This window comes from Besnoitia besnoiti, chromosome VII (assembly GCF_002563875.1).
Source record: "Besnoitia besnoiti strain Bb-Ger1 chromosome VII, whole genome shotgun sequence".
In the NCBI taxonomy this organism is placed as follows: Eukaryota; Apicomplexa; class Conoidasida; order Eucoccidiorida; family Sarcocystidae; genus Besnoitia; species Besnoitia besnoiti.
Window position 1 is genome coordinate 3,469,592 of NC_042362.1, and position 11,786 is coordinate 3,481,377.

Genomic DNA, 11,786 nt, shown 5'->3' on the forward strand with positions numbered 1-11,786 from the left:
ACTCTCTACGGCGCGCCAAGGAATACGAGCTTCCATACCGTTGTTCACGGTACGAAGATATCAGAGAGCACACACCCCCCGAGGCTCGCAACAGTGCCTCCATCCCTTGCCAGTCTTCAGCACCGCTGCACATCATTTGTAATACGCCTGCTCCGTTGCTAAATGCCACCACTCGCCTTCGACGCTGTCATTGATGACGCCGACCCGCCAGCAATCACTGCCCAAACGCAAGTGTTCTAACGGTTGGATCTTTCAATACAACCGCCACAGATGTTACAGACGCCATCAAAGTCAACGCGCCGACACAACCATTTGCGGCAAACAGTTGAAGGAAGTCTAAAAAAATATCTTCATGTCCTACCCTTCTGTTTGAACAGCGGTCCAGAACCGATGCAAAAAACTGAGAGCCGGTCCCATTAAACGTTCTAGCTAGCATGTCAGGTCGCCCTGAGTAGCAAGCCACCAACTACCAATGATGAAGAATTATGATGGCACAGGTTACCTCGCTAACCGGATATCACCGCTTCACGAGGTGCCTCAACCGGGTGGCTCCTTCAGGCAGACCCGCCTGGGCATTCGGAGCAGAGGCGCCCCCTACCCACATGTAGTGGATTCCGGGTGGCGTTGTACGCATGCGGATTTTAGCCGCAATGTCCACACATACACAGAGGGCCGTGCGCGACACCGGCCTACGACCACGCATACCCACATTCATGCAGCAGTCGACAAGAACCCAAAAGCCACGAACAGAGGCAAGTGCTCCCCCCACCACTGAAGGCGCAAATTGCTTTGCAGCCGCTTGATCCTTCATCCGCCCCACCCGCCGCCCGATAAGGACCGTTGACATGTTCTGTGTGGAGGCAATCTCGTTTTTGTCGACAGAATGCCTGCTGCTTACTTTCTCCTCCCGGGGGCTCGCGTTACGTTCCCTTCAAACGTGCTGTGAGAAGAGCATGTGAGTGATATGTACAACCTTGTGGAGCTTCCCCCCCCCATGATGCGCTCGTACGCCTGCCAAAAAAGAGAACAAAAAACGCGCGCCCCGTGTTCACGGAGCAACAACGCTCTGCAGTGACAGCGGTGGTCTAAGCATTTTGCGCTCACAATTTAACTAAACATCAAGGGGGTCATTACCGCACGGTCCTGGAGGCAAAAAATCCTGTCGTTTCCCCGCTTGCTGTCCAGATACTACGCACCATCTGAAGATCTGTTCTCAGTTGCTCACACACCCATGCTCTCCAGCTTACGAGCGTCCGACTGGTCCTACACACTTAGAGAACAGGTTTGCACATCTCGCGTGGAACATCTCTATGCGGAATAGTCACGCACGATGTGGGAAAATATTGGGAACCACTCTTTTTTTTGCAGTCTTCAGCCGTCACCCGTATATAGTGGGGCTACCCTGGCCAGCGCCCATCAAGCCGCTGATACAAGAAACAGACTGCAGTTCGAATGCGTGCTCCCGACTGAATTCAGCTGTTTGCTCAACATCTTCGGGACAGGTGCTTGACCATGAATGTCTGTCAGTTGTTTTTGGTGAAGCATCACCTAAACCCTGACGCTCTGCCATTTCTTTTTCGTTTTCATTGGTGCCCTTGCTTGTTCACGCGCAGTATTTCCCTCCACGCTGTTCTTTCGCCTTCTTCCATTCCCAAGAAAAGTGTTCACAGCCGGCCTCTGGCCCGACCGAGTAGTGGGAGTCAGAACAGGGCAAATGCCGGGTCGCACACCTCTGCTTCACACGACAAACTGCTTTGTTTCTTTTTGTGCGTCATGAGCATTTGCATCGGTGCATGCTTGCTCTGTGAGGTGTTTTTTTCAAGTGAAAAGAAGAAAGAAGGCGCACGCGTGTCCGTCAGGTGCCGCATCGCGCCTGCAGCCTCGGCGACCTATGTGTATCAGCTTCAATCACGCTCCCGCTCCTGCACTCATCCTTCTTACGCACGTAAACCTGGCAGGCCGCCACAACGCAAGTCATGTCTAAATCGTCCAGGAAGGCTTGGCACAACCTGTTCGGGGCTGTGGGCCCCCAGCGTCGCGGGCCACGGAACTGTCTACTAGCGCGTCCCACGGCGTGAGGACCCAGCCGTGTGTGGTGTCCGCGCCCGCAGCCGTGGCTGGATCCGTCGCTAGCAGAGATCGTGGTGAAGCAAGGGGAGGCGGGCGCAGCCATGCGGACATCAGGGATGCTGATTTGTCCTGCGTCTGTGGAACTGGAGAGGTTGAAATCGGGCAAGACGGGTAGGCAAAGGATACGATAGACGCGGCGCGTCAACTTGTCGATGACGTCAGGCGGCATTCTGACATTTCCAGAGTACGGGTAGATAGTACGACCCAGGCAGATACGCAGTAACTTTATGCAGGAGTTTAGGGTGCTTTTGTGGTTGTGCGTGCAGGGGACAAGGATTCTGACGTCGTCGAGGCGAGCCTGGGGTCTCTCTGCGCAAGCTAAAGGGTATGTTCTCTGTGCTTCGAGTCGAAAGTTAGAGCCCGCGAACCAAAAGACCGCAAGAGTTTCCGAACAACGCCATATGAGGCAGGCGCAACGGAGTAATGTCGAGGATCCCCAAGATTTTAGAGAGCGGCCACAAGATTTCCGAGCGAAAGAGCACTCTGGAAGGCCGCCAACGCGGACGAGGACAACGTCACGCCGGAGGACTCCAACGCGGACTTTCCGCCCGATGCCCCACCAAACTGACATTGGAGCTCCTGACTGAAGAAGGTGAAAGCCAGAAGACCTGGAGTGGGGTCCACACAAGAGAAACGAAGAAAGACAGGAGTTATTTTGGGGTCTTGGCGCAGGCCAGACCCTTTTTTCCCCCTAAGCCAAGCACGCACGGCCGAGGTTTTTTAAATAGGCGTGACAGTTGGCCGGGGAGCGCTGTCAGGTACTCTTATGTGCCGACCAAAACTCCCTTCGAACTCTGCGCCTTCGGCGCCTCCAAAATCTTTCAAACTGTCAAAGTGTTTAGGTTCCATGGTTTGGGATAGCTTCTGATAGTGTTTGCGTTCCCATGCAATGCAAGCACCAGCAGTACCACCTCATGACAGGCAGGCTTCTGCCCAACGTGCAAGTCGCCTATCGGGCCTCTCACTCGAGACTATCCCGGCTCACCTGCTACACCCCCGCTCCACACCCGCTCCGCGCCGCAGCCGCCTCTATTACCACCCTACATTCGTAAAAGGAACAGCTGAGCGAATATTGATCCCCCACGCCCCCCTAACAGTCGGCGTCCCGACTCGCGGTACAAATGATACCCGGTGCTCTGATTGTGACGAACCCAGAGTCGCAGCCCGCCACCCCCCACGCTGCAAAACTGCCAGGCTCGTGGTGTCCGTCGGCAGACTGCCGTCGTCGAGCCCATCCAAGTCCTCTGCCAGGCTGTGTACCAATATCGTGGCCATACCATCTCTCTCTACCGAAACGTGATGCGACGATGCCCTCCCTCGCGAACAGTTTCCTCTGCGCGCGCCGGCGACGCACTAGACCTCGCTACACTCTTCTTCAAAAACACTGCATTCCCAGCACCTCATCGCGGACTCCACAAATGTGCGATACTCATTCATCTTCCTTGCCCCCGGCATCCTGCCCTTCACCTCTGTCCCGGACCTCAAAATCCCTGCTGGTCCACACCCCCACTCCGTACCCTACCACACGCCGCCCACTAATCGGTCTCGTCCAAGCACAACGCTGTGCGGCACGATGCGGGCACAGCTGCGAATCCGCTTCGGCAATTGCCACCGCGCCCACAGCTATGCAAATGGCTGAGCTCAGCTGACGGACCGGTGACGCCACTCCCACCCCGCGGTCCGCTCGGCCAACAACAGGACATCCGATTAGCAACACAGCTGTTGGCCTCTCTACAGAGACCACCGCCTTGCCACAGGTCCAGTTTACTCCTGTGGGAGCTTGACACCGGCACATCAACCAGGGGAGAGATACCGGATGCCTCTGCCTCGACAAAGGCTTCACAGAAAATCGGAAATTGCCATGTGCTTGACTTCTAACACTATCTGTTCGGCATCAACCATTCACGTCTACGACTGAATGGCTCACGTAAACTGCGCACCTGAACGTGGAGGCAGTCCCCCCTACCTGCAGTTTACACGCGCACACGCACACAAGCACAGCACACATGGCACACACCCCGCGGCCGAGGGCGACACAAGACCCACGTGGAGGCGTCGAATGGAATTGTAACACGGCATACCCATAGCCTCCACATCACCCTGAGGCGACGGCTAGCTACGTCGCGCGTCACAGAAGGAGCTATTGGATCTTCAAAACAACACCAGCAAGCTGACACTCACAGAGCGATTCAGGACGCGACAGCCGCTCAAGTCCATGGCACTCCCGAAAATGACGCCGCTCGGGGACTCGAACGCCGTCTCAGGCGTCGGAACCATAGCGATCTCGGTTCACACAGTTAATCAGGGGGGGAGTGGGGCGGCAGGCGGGAATGAGGTTTGCCCTGATATCGCCCACCTTAGACTCGTGAATCCTTGGGCCTAGTGGAGCCGGTGGCACACCGCTAGCGGGCGGTTCTGCACACCATTCGATGGCCAGAAAGCGCGTACGTCCCCTGATACCGGCTGAGAAAAGCACAGCTTCCACCTGCCGTAACGACGAGGAATGCGCGAACTCTCTGCCGGTACTTCTGCGACAGGCTACACCGCGTACACAGTTATCAAGCGCCCTCGAGAGAGCTTACGGCGAGCAGGCTAGTCCGTCAGGTGAAAAGCTGAGAAAAGCAGAGACAAACGACATTACTTCCTGTGACCCCGGGAGTGATTTGGAGTGTTTTTTGTGGTGTTGGCTTCCCCTGCCTGATACGCTCTATGAAGCGGGTTCATCATGCGTTCGCAACCAATTTCTCGAACCGTACCGCAGCGCTGAATACCATGCTAAACGAAAACGGTAATCGCGGACTCATTGATGCTACCCGAGAAACAAGGCAACTGTGCGATTCAGCTCGTGTCAATCGATTTCGGTGGCACTCGACGGCGAAAACAGTCTCTGGAGTACAGAGACTTGGTGGGACTAGTGGCTTGGCTTCCGCTTCCCCAGCTCTTGCTGACGCGTTGGTAGGCGTGCAGCTGGGATGCAGACGCGCAATCGTCACGAGATTTCCGGCTCCTGGTGGCGGAAATAGCGCCTCGTCGCCCCCTGTTGTGTGCGGCACATTTCTAGCACCTACAAACTTTTGGAGATGGGCTGAATGGCTTTTTCTAAGAGAGCCGGATCTCACAGGCCTTTGTTCCCGACAGCGCAGCAAACTGCAACCCTCAGACGCACACCGATGCACGAAACAACCTTGATGGTGCATGGACGACAGTGGGGTGTGCTTCAAAACCTCCGCCGACAGGTGACCATCATTTGGTGTGATGTTAACGCGCCAGTCCGGGATACCTGCATGCTGCACATGGAGCGGCTCGATGAGCGATACTCCAACACGGTCTACTATTGGGGCACACACTAAGAAACCCACGGCCAGAAGAAATCTTCCCGAAGCCACACGGTGTCCATCACATGAATGGATGGCCGATTGCATGCAACAAACTGGCCAAGTGCATCAGACGGCTGGTCGTGTGCATGGAGGTTGGCGGAAGCACTTCTTGCCAGGTTTCGATAAAGCCTCCTACGTGGGTAGCGGACACGAGTTGAAGACAGCCAGCTGATACCTGAGATGATCCGCGCGGTCGAGTGGAAAATGCTGAAACTACTGGCCCGCTTTCAACCGTATTCAGACACAGCCGATGCTCACCTCGAACAGAGTCTCTAGATGAGCGCCGCCACCTTGCAGAAGCTAAATGGTATCGTGACTGACCTGGCCTTCGAGAGCATGGCCAACAAACGTGTCTCCGGGAACGTGTGTGAGCTCGTTCTTCTCAAGAAAGACATCAGGAGCAGCACACTCCTCTTCGTATGCACAGAAGTGGGCGGCATCAAAGGCGGCTACACAAAGAAAAAAACCAGCTCGGCCTTTAATGCAGACGATGACTCGTGTTTCCCCTAGGGGGAAAACACTGATGAGAGGCATCCGATCCCCAATAAACGATATGTACAGGGAGGTGTGGCAAGTCGGGAAAGAGCCTTTAATGACGAATTAACGTCATCGGCGACCGTCGATAACACATCAACTGCGCTAACCTTCCTCTGGATGCGTCGATTACTTTCGCTCACAACGAGATATCAGTGGGGAGCGCCCTGGCATGGTGAATGAGGTGCGTCTGAGGAGAGTTTGTGTCGATCGGAGGCCTCCGAGAGGCGATTCGTCGGGCCGACTCCAGCGGAGCAACGTGTTACGCTGAAGACAGCTCAGCCCTAGGCCCCGACGACTCCCCCATGAAACGCCAAAATGGGAACCCCAACGTTTCATTCTATTACTGTGGACTTTTAACACTTCCCTACAAAATCCGAGCCTTCCTCTTTCGTACACCCGCGCCAGCAACGCCCCATTCGCCCCTCGACACAGTTCTCAGGGTGCTCATGTGGGGCATCCTCCTTCGATGAACCTTCCCACACATATGGGTGGCCAGATTTCACGTGGTACTACGAATAATCTCGCGAACACCTTCATCTCTCGAACACCGTAGACGATCCCGGACCGCGGAAGAAACAAAAACGGGGTGGTTTCATTGTCACACGGGTGTTTTCGACAGTGTTCCTCTGGTGCCGGCGTACAACGCCTGATCCGACTCGCAGCACCGCAGAGAGGCAAAGTAACCCCGCCGACCGGGCTCATGCTCTCCATCAGAGGGAAGCGTGTATCACAGAACATGCCTTCTTCTGCGGCCATAAGGTGGCATGTAAGGTCGGAATTGGGGAAAATTTGCAGGCGGCGGCTATTGTGAAATGGCTGCGGAACGCAGTGAGACGATTGTCACGGTACCAGTAATTGAAAACTACAGTGGGAAAAGGCCTACACTAGCCCTGACATTGGTTTAAACACAGTATTTTCAATATTCATCTGCGTTCTCTCAGTAGATACTTTCTTATCTTCTCCGCTTAAAACCCTGTGCGGGAAGGGGGGGGCTCGTGCAGCAGACGTCGTGTATGTCTTTGTGCCAACGTCTCCCTCCGGAGCTCATTGGGAGTAATAGAAAAATTTTCCGGAATCCAGCGCATACTTGTTTTCTGATGGGCAGCTGTGGCACCGCATCAGATTCTCCGGTATGCGGAAGACATTGACTGTTTGCCCGAAGACATGCCACATGGGGAATAGAACAGCTGACCACACCACGTTGCTCTTGAACTGTGTGGTTGTCTCTCGTGAAGGCCTGGCCAATCTGTGAGGAGGGTACTGGTTCTGCTCTTAACCAGATCAAGTTCGCTTGGTCAGAATAAGCACAGCTTGATGCCAACTGAGAGTTCGTTGCACTGGTGCCAGCGTGGCACGACTTGAGATGGGCCACGAACTGCCACGCTCGTCAGTGGCACCGCTGTTGGCAGCAGACGCGTCGTTTCTTGTCACTTATCAGCAATACGGCTACTCTTCAGCTGTGTGGGGTGCATCGTGGAGGCAGATGCTATAGAGTGAGAGAGCGGTTTGTGGAGACGCCACACGTAACTTTTTTCGGACTAGATCAGGCGCCGTGGCACAAATCACGTTTCCATTGTCCCGTAAAGCTCATAAAGCAATTTTGACGACTGGGGAGAGCATACCATCCCATGAAGTGTGTGTGAATGCAAGACAGGCACCGCCCCGAAATAATCTGGTTTCGGTCGTATCCCAGCGTGCATTATTCTATCACGTGAGAGGTGTTGCAGAACAGGAAGAAGCACGTGTATCCTCCCACATGTACTGCATAGCTGTGCTTTTCGAACATCTGCAGCGAAGCAGGGTCGTTTAGTCGCCCCCGTATTTTCTAGACCATGCGGCTTCTTATGTGCCCTAGATGCGCCTGGCGTGCGTGGCGTAGTCGTCACGCGTCTGGCCATGCAGATCTCCCCCGCAGTCCCAACTGGGGTACCGGGCGTTCCCCCCCCTTCTCAATTCAAGGTGCCTAAAGTTCTTGGGCTTCCTAAGTTCTCACGGCGGGCCTCGTGACAAGGGCCAGCTCTGTTTTTTATTGGAGTCGGCCTTCCACTCCAAGCTGAACGTGCCAGTCCCTGCTTCTGGTTACCCAGAGTTCCTCTGCTTCGAATGTCCAAGTCCACAGGTGGTCTGTGACTAAGGAAACGGGGAGTCGGGGTTAAGAAGGCGTGGCTTCTCTCTTTACCCTTCCGGCAAACTGAGAGACCACGTGGGAAGCAACCCTCCACCCCGCCCAGCCGGCCCTTACACACTCGGCACACTATGAAGGATTGCGCGTCGTACGCATTATAATTGCCATTGGTCGCGCCCGCATTCCGGCCTGTGGATGCATCTTTTTCAGCCCGTCTTCGTTCTTCTCGATTACACACTAGGGTGCATTTTCTTTGACTCTTCTTTTTGCCTTCGGCAATGTTGTGCCCTGTCGCGCATGTCACTGGGGTATCCGAGATGGCTCTCGCTCAGTCTGACTTTTGCACCCGCCTTTGTCACCTTAGCCCCCACTCCCACTCTCTTCTTTCAGTCGCCCTGCCGTTCAATTTATATTCTGATATCAATAATCCTTTTGCTTACACCATGTTGTGGCATGCAAAGTGTGTACAGGCAGTGGCGGTCTGCAGACAGCCCGAAGGCAAGGTCGCGGAACGGCCTGGCGCTGTATATTGAGCGGCGGTCACGACCTGACCGAACGATCTGCACAGTTGTCCCGTCGATAGTGCTGAAGCATTACTTATCACCATACTAGCGGAAACAAGGGCGCACCATGAGACCGATGATCTGCTCACGCATGGCCCGCACTCTTTTGTTGAAGAGGGCTAACACAATTTGCCAGAACAAGCGTGGGCAAGTGTTCGTTTTTCTCAACACTTGGTCCCGCTTGTTCTGGACAACGCACACCCTCAGATATGCAGTCTGATCCGCGAAAAACGACATAGGGGGTTTAATGAGACACCTGAGCAGCACGCCGGAGACTTTTCGGGGGTAGAAACAAAACGCCTTCGTCCGCCTTGTAGCGTGACCGATTCGCAGGTTTTCAAAAACCTCTCCGGAGGCGAAAAGATATTAGAAGAGAACAATGAACGTCTAGCGACGTTGTTTGCTGCCGAAACTACAAGGATGTTTTACCCCACTGACCCACGCGTGCTGATGTGGCCATCGTCAGGAGGCCGTCCTAGAACCCACACTGAGTGCAACCTGACACGCGCCTCGTGGTATTTTCTGAAGCGGCGAGGGATAAAATGTGGCAAGCTCGCTTCACATAAGACTGCGAACTCTGGGACTTAGGGTTGGAGGTGCCTGCGCAGTTCCACTCTATGTCCATACTTTTTCATAACTTCCCCGTTTTGTGTCATCAGCTGCCATTCGGTCCTGTGTCTGTCCTCCTGGATGGAGAACGGCTAATGGGCTATGTGAAAATACCTCTAAAAATGTTTGTCTCCACATGCAGGTCGAACAATCTGTCTGGCGAGAGAGGTGTTTTCCCAGATCCCGCCCTCTTGCGCCCCGTGCGAAACGCCGCATATGTCAATGTGCTTCGGAAACATCGACACGCGGTTTCTCGTACGTCCCTCGTGATGTTTTCTGCTGCGATTACTGATTTCAAGTTGTCCGCTTCTCTTGCTGTTGGCTACACAAGCTGGACTGCTAGTAATCGATGGCCTGCTCAAAGCACGGTGGATGAAGCGCTGCCGCCGCGCTGTTTTATGTCGGAATCTAGCGACCGAGAGTAAAACACCTTAAGCTTTATTAGAAACATGCAAATGTTGGGGGGAGATTACTTTGACGAGTTCAGGTTTTTCCCTCCACTGCGCAACATGGAGCCCTCGATGCTCGTCAGGAAGGTTTGGAGACACAGAGGTCCTGGCAACTGCCCTTGATGTTTCTTCGCTACGATTAATGCATTTTCGTGCCATGGTCAATGATCTCCTTTAAATCGTCGTACCCCTCGCTGAGATTCTTTACACTGGGCTTCGTCTATTTGTGTGTACCTGAAACCTGCTGACACCACAGGCACCAGGTATCGGCACAGACCACTGGGTGATGCTGGTAGCAGCGTAGTTCGTCCCTCAGGGGCGGTGAACACATGAGTGGTTCCGCTACGAAGGACACACGATTGACCTAAAGGATACATAACGCGGAAGATGAGTTTGTGCCGCTACAGAGCTCGTTATACACACTCAGAAGGCTGCATGGCAGATCTGCTCTACCCGGGAAAAGCAAAGGGGTAACTGTCCCGCACTCTCGATTTCGGGCCTGTTTACTCCTCCGCGGGCGGGCTTGACTGAAGTGTCCGGTTTTACACACGCTACATACAAATTCCTCGCTCATACGTTTGCTCCAGAAAGCTGACCACTGCAGATCACAACAGTTTCTCTGCTGCGGTTCAACAGTTGTTGTCGACGGAAAATCCTCAACATGACATTCCATCGCGGAGCGTTAGTCGGGCAGCAGCAACTGGAGTGCACATACATCCATTGGACAAGAACTGGGATCCATCCAGCCTTTAAAGCGGGCACATGTGTAGGCAAGCAGCACTGAATCTGGTACTCAGTCCGAGGACTGAAGCCGACAAAACATCTCATAGTGCGTTTGGCGTGCGGGGTGTCACACCAATAGAGTGGACCTGTACCCCGGCGAACCCTACACACCCGTGGCTTCGCCTTCGGTGCCTCTATGAAAGGAACTCATCCGTTTGTATGCCTTGCCTCAATCATTTGCGCTGAAGCCATCCCCTAGGCGATGAGCAATCAACAGCATGAGACCAGTTTGTGTTGAATTCGTATCACAGCAGGGTGCGTTGACCCACCGGACAAATCATTCCCGGCGTTTGGATGGTAGTGAGTGGCAACGCAAAAATGCTTACTTGCACCTGAGAGGAGTACGCACAGCGACAGCACGAAAAACACGTCAGTATTTGGCTCCATCAGATTGCCAAGGCAAGGTTCTACGGCGACTGGGCCACCCTTCACCTCTTTGGCATCACCTGCGCCAGCCATCTCTCTCTCCACCACACAACGCCACAGCTGTTCCGCCGTGCTGCGGTTCCACGTTGCAGAACAGACGGTCGCAGCACGACGAGACAATCAAAGACTGACAAAGCTCATGCCACTACCTTCCGCCTTCATGAGAGAAACGCATGAGTTCCACCAGATGATACCGGGATGAGACGAAATGCAGCTAGTCGACACCGAGCGCATACAAATATTGGGGTCATCAACAGGGATAGTGGTACATCGTCCTGACAGATTCCATTTTAGACTCCGCTCTGTTACTGTCACCACACTCCCTCTGGTGTGGACCGTGCCTCGCCCGGCGTCCCCGGACGGTGCCTTCATTCGCAACGGCCACATCTCCTATTGGTTCCTGACCCACTTGCACGTGACTTCTGTAGAAATAAAGCAAATTTGTTTTGGTAGACACCATGCATCTACTCTCGTCAAGACAGAAAATCCTTTCGAACATGATATCACGCATCCTTTGAGTACCAGCGACGTAATGAAGAGTACCACATACCTTCATTTTGTTGCCTCTGTTGACGCATTTGGGAACAGCATGTTCAATATGCATATAGGCACGCACTGTTGCGACGTGGTCCCCATGCTTGTTCCAAGAGGTCCTGCCCGCCTCAGGAATGTGGCATTCCAAACTGCATACTAAATGCCCCAGAAGCAAGGCTCGATTTGGAGAATTGCCCTTTGTCGCTCGCCGTGTGCACCGTGCTCATATAGAGAACGTAACATGCCCGCAACT